This window comes from Chrysochloris asiatica, unplaced genomic scaffold, assembly GCF_000296735.1.
Source record: "Chrysochloris asiatica unplaced genomic scaffold, ChrAsi1.0 scaffold00019, whole genome shotgun sequence".
In the NCBI taxonomy this organism is placed as follows: domain Eukaryota; kingdom Metazoa; phylum Chordata; class Mammalia; order Afrosoricida; family Chrysochloridae; genus Chrysochloris; species Chrysochloris asiatica.
This window is the reverse complement of record NW_006408537.1, coordinates 11,349,268-11,354,973: the sequence shown is the minus strand read 5'-3', so window position 1 is coordinate 11,354,973 and position 5,706 is coordinate 11,349,268. Positions and strand designations below refer to the sequence as shown.

The 5,706-nt window shown below is 37.2% G+C and overlaps 1 protein-coding gene and 1 pseudogene across 1 annotated transcript in view; one reads left to right on the top strand and one right to left on the bottom strand.

The window, feature by feature from the left end:
• LOC102811185 overlaps positions 1 to 440 on the bottom strand; it is a 62,012-nt pseudogene extending 61,572 nt beyond the window's left edge.
• The window catches only part of KHDRBS2 (KH domain containing, RNA binding, signal transduction associated 2), an 864,427-nt gene that overhangs the window by 416,755 nt on the left and 441,966 nt on the right, over positions 1 to 5,706 (top strand). The window lies entirely within an intron of this gene.

Below are 5,706 nucleotides of genomic sequence, written 5' to 3'. Positions count from 1 at the left end.
GGTTCTGACTCGATGGCACCTGACAACAACAACAAATGAAAAGTTTAGTTATGCATGCTAACCTTTCTTCCTCAAAGTCTTTTGTAATATTATCACTTACCCAGCTGTGTCTGGCTCTAATCCTGACAAACTCTAGCAGGTTACATAATAATCTGAGGGCTTCAGTTTTCTCATCTGAAATTTAGGTCCTTGAATCACTTGTAAAAATAATTTCTCTGTTTTGCTCTTTAAAGTTTTAGGGTATGTTCTGTTATTGCCTGCTTATGATGCAGCAAGAAAGTCTACTTACTGACTCTTACAATTATATCGATGCATTAATTACACTACCTCAAACTTACTTTAAACTCCTGAAGGCCATAATTTGGCTCTGTTATGTCTGAAAAATAAAGATAAGTGCTGCCAAATACGTTAGCCACTAGTCGCCTGTGACTAAAGAGCATTTGGAATGTGGTTAGTCCAAATTGAGATGTGTTACAATTATGAAATTCTCACTGATGTGTAAAGACTTATATGGAGTTTTCTTTTTTTTCAATATGTTAATTTTTATATTGATTGCTTTTTAAAGTAATATATCACAGATATATTGTCAAATAAAATATTACTAAAACTAATTTAAGCTATCTTTTTATTTTTAATGTGGTATTTGTATCGTATGACTTGATTCTGACTCATAAGGACCCTGTATAGGATTTCCAAGGCTTAAAATCTTTACAGGAACAGAAAACCTCATCTTTCTCCCATGAAGCTCTTGGTTGATGCAAACTGCTGACCTTTCTGTTAACAGCCTGACTTGTAACCCACTATGCTTTAAATTACACATATGGGTCAAATTATATTTTCATTGAACATTGGTTTAGAAAAAAACATATGTTTGGCTTGTTTAGAAACAAACCATGTGTCAGGGGTTGGTTAACCATACACTGGGCCTATGCCATCATCTTCCTGAGTTCACAACTAGACACCATTTGCCAGTGAAATGCAGATGCGATGTGCATTCACCTTTTAGGCTTGGTTCAAGAAACCTACCATATTCTTCACTTTCTATTGGTGGCCTGAGTTAACAGTAATTTGATTAATATGGAGAATGATAAGAGCTTGGATGCTTACATTTCCGAGTGGAGGATAGTTGTTCAAATATCATGAAGGTCTGTTCAGGACTTCACTTGTGCAAAATGGAACATTTCTGATGTGTTATGTAAGGCATGGAATTCAAGACTGAATGGCTTGTCTGCTACAACAGATAACTGTTGTTGTTGTTGTTGTTGTTGTTAAGTGCCGTCAATTTGGTTCCAACCCATAGCGACCCTGAACAGGGTTTCCGAGGCTATAAATTTTTACGGGAGTAGAAAGCCGCATCCTTCTCCAGTGGAGCAGATAACTATTAAAATTCACTAAATTGTTAGGTGCCATTGAGTTAGTTCCTCTTCACAGCAATCCTATGTAAAACAGAACAAAACACTGCCCAGGGGCAGACTCATCCTCATGATTTTTGTTCCATTTGAATATATACTGTTGCCACTGTATTATCTCATCTCACTGAGCGGCCTCCTTTTTTTTTTTTTTTTATTGAAGACCCCAATTAACCAAGCACCATGTCCTTCTCCAGGGACTGTACCCTCCTAATAACAACTCCAAAATATGAGGTACAAAGTTTTTCCATCTTGGCTTCTAAGGAGTTTTCTGACTGCACTTCTCCCAACACAGATTTCTTTGTTCTTCTGGCAGCCTACTTACTTTTTAAATATTTTTCAACATCATAATTCTAATGCATCTTTCTTATTCATTGTCAAACTGTCATATGCATAACAACAGGCTATTGAAAATACCATGACTTGGATCAGCCAAAACTTAGTCCAAAAGCTAATATCTTTGCTCTTAAACTCTTTAAAGAGGCCTTGTGGAGGAGATTTGCCTACTGCAATACATTGTTTGATTTCTTGGCTGCTGTTTCCATGAGTGTTGATAGTGGATCCAAGAAAAATGAAGTCTTGGACAACCTCAATCTTTTTTCTGTTTAGCATGATGTTATGTTTTGGTTCACTTGTGAGAATTTTAGAGATTTTTTGCTTTGAGGTGCAGCCTACACTGAAGGCTGTGGTATTAGATCTTCATCAGTAAGTATTTTGTCTTCTTTGCTTCAGCAAACAACGTTGTATCTTCTGCATATCACAGGTTGTTCATGAGTCTTCCTGCCATGTTGTTGCTCATATAATCTAACTTCTGGAATTATTTGCTTGGCATACAGATTGATTAAATATAGTGAAAGGACACAACCCTGGCACAAACCTTTCCTGATTTTAAACTAACAATATCATTAATATTAATAAACCACTCTACAGATAAAGCCAAATACAACAAAATGTGTGTGCAAAGATCTGGAATCAGAAAACCAAAAAGGAAGAACACGCTCAGCATTTCTCAAACTGTGGGAACTGAAGAAAAAATTCAAGCCTTGACTTACGTTATTGAAAGATTCTCTGGGCAAATTATTGAATGATGCAGAAAGCAGCAAGAGAAGATGGAAGGAATACAGAAAGTTACTGTACCAAAAGGAAATGGTTAATATTCAACTATTTCAAGAGGTAGCATAGGATCAAGAGTCAATGATCCTGAAGGAGGAAGTCCAAGGTGCATTAAAGGAATTGGCAAAGAACAGGCACCAGGAGTTAACGGAATAAAAATGGAAATCTTTCAAAAAAGTGAGGCGGCACAGGAGGCACTCACTCATCTCTGCCAAGAAATTTGGAAGACAACTATCTGGCCGACTGATTGGAAGAGATCCATATTTATGCCCATTCCAAAGAGAGGTGACACAACAGAATGCGGAAATCATCAGACAGTCTCTTTGATAGCCCATGCATGTACAGTTTTGCTAAAGGTAATACAGAAATGCCTACAATCATACATTGACAGAGAACTTTCAGAGGTTCAAGCTGGATTCAGAAGAGGCCATGGAATGAGAGATGTCATTGCTGATGTCCGATGGATCTTGGCTGAAAGCAGAGAATATCAGAAAGATGTTTACCTGTGCTTTATTGACTATGCAAAAACTTTAAATTTTGTGCATCATGACAGGCTATGGACAACATTGAGAAGTATGAGTATTCCGGAACACTTAATTGTACTTCTGAGGAATCTGTACTTGGACCAAGAAGCAGTTGTTCGAACAAAACATGGGAACACTAAATGTTTTAAAATTAAGAAAGGTGTGTGACAGGGTTGTATTCTTTCACCATACTTATTCAACCTGTACGCTGAGCAAATAATACGAGAAACTGGGTATATGCAGAAAAACGTGGCATCAGGATTGGAGGAAGACTCATTAACCATCTGCGATATGCAGATGATACAACCTTGCTTACTGAAAGTGAAGAGGACTTAAAACATTTACTGATGAAGATCAAAGAGCACAGCCTTAGGTATGGATTACATCTCAATGTCAAGAAAACAAAACTCACCACTAGACAAATAAACAACATTCTTATCAATGGAGAAAAGATTGAAGCTGTCAAGGACTTCATTCTTCTTGGATCAACTATCAACACTCAAGGAAGCAGCAGTCAAGAAATCAAAGGACGTATTGCTTTAGGCAAATCTGCTACACAAGACCTTTTTAAAGTGTTGAAGAGCCAAGATGTCAGCTTGAGGACTAAGTTGCGTCTGACCCAAGCCATGGTATTTTCAATAACCTCATATGCATGCGAAAGCTGGACAGTGAATAAGGAAGACAATAGAAGAATTGATGCTTTTGAGTTATGGTGTTGGAGAATATTGAAAGTGTCATGGGCTGCCAAAAGAACCAATAGGTCCGCTTTGGAAGAAGTGCAGCCAGAGTGCTCCTTGGAGACCAAGATGGCCAAACTTCATCTGTCATATTTCAGACATATTGTCAGGAGGGATCAGTTACTAGAGAAGGATATCATGTTTGGTAAGATGAATGGTCAGAGAAAAAGAGACAGACCCCCTACAAGATGGATTGGCCAAGTGGCAGCATCCATGGACTCAAGCGTGGCAACAGTAGTAAGGTTGGCCCAGGATCAGGCAGTGTTCTGTTCTCCTGTGCATAAGGTTGCTATGGGTCAGTACTGACTAGATGGCAGTAAACAAAAACAATGTCTCCTTGTTCTGTTTGAGCAATTGCCTCTTGGTCTATGTTCAGGTTCCTCACGAACACAATTAAGTATTCTTGGAAACCTCTTCTCCCCAATGGTATCCATTTTACGTCATGATCCACACAGTTGAAAGTCTTTGCATAGTCAACAAAGCACAAGTAGGTATTTTCTGTTTTCAGCATCAGTGAAATCCCTAGTTCCATGTCCTCTTCAGAATCCAGCTTGAATTTTTGGTAGTTTCCTATTGCATGTGATATTAATGATCTAGTTAGATTATTTCTGCATTCCATTGTGTCACCTCTCTTTAGAATTGGCACAAATATGGATCTCTTCCAATCAGTTGGCAAGGTCACTGTCTTCCAAATTTCCTGACATAGATGAGTGAGTATTTCTTTATGATTCTGGTTACAATTTCATTCTTCAAGTTGTGCAACCAAGAAACTTTATGAAAGAAATCTATATTTTTGCCCCTTCCAGAGAGTGTCTCCAGTACTGTATCAGTTTTTTGTAAGATTTCAATTTGTATTCTTTCAACTCCTGGAGTCTTGCTTTTCACCAGTGACTTTAGTATAGCTTGAACTTCTTCCTTCAATAACATTGGCTCTTGACCATATGCTGCCTTTTGAAATGGTTTAACATTGACCATTTCTTTTTGGTACAGGGACTCTGTATTCTTTCCATCTTCTTTTAATGCTTTTTTCATCATTCAGTATTTTAGCCATAGAATCCTTTAATATTGCAAGTCAAGGCTTGATTTTTTTTGTCAGTTCTTTCATCTTGAGAAATGCTATGCATGTTCTTCCCTTTTGGTTTTCTAACACCAAGTCTTTGCACATTTCATTATAGTACTTGATTTTATCTTCCTTTGCTGCCCTTGGGAATCTTGTGCTCAGCTCTTTTACTTCCTCATTTCTTCCATTGCCTTTAATACTTCCAAGAAAAAAGTTTTTTTTTCTTTTATGGATACCAAAACAGTAGTGATGTGAATGTTTTGGAGAGTTAAAAAAATATAGAAAACATCTATACAGTAAGATTCTCAGCTTTCCAAACGTTAAAAATGCAGCCATTTCTTTGACCATCCAACCTACTGTATCCATCCCTTTCCTCGTATCTACACTTTCTGCTGTATTAATGTCAGTCACCAATTTCCTTTTTAAGACTCTCACCCTAGATAAAAGACTTGCAATGCAAATTACCATTAAGTAATATATTCTGAGCTTTTGATTGTTTAAACATGCTGACATTAAGTCTGTCTTGAAGTTTTAGTTTTAAATAAATACAAACTTAGAAAATGGAATTTATGCAGCTTTGCTTAATTATGGTTCCCACGATGGAGGCAGAACTTCATATGTAAATGATAACAGGGGAGAGCAGAGGTGAACATGTCTTAAAATGGCAAAATGTGTTTTCATAAACATCAGCCTACTGGTTCAACTCCAGATGCTTAATAAGATTCATTCTGCACATCATATTTTATGAATTTCATAAAAGTTGACTATCAAATGGATGCAATTATCAGCTAGAAATCTGCTTACAAAGTAATGGGAAGGGGCAATATAAGGAATCCTCTGATTCACTCTGGTAGCGTAGTGGT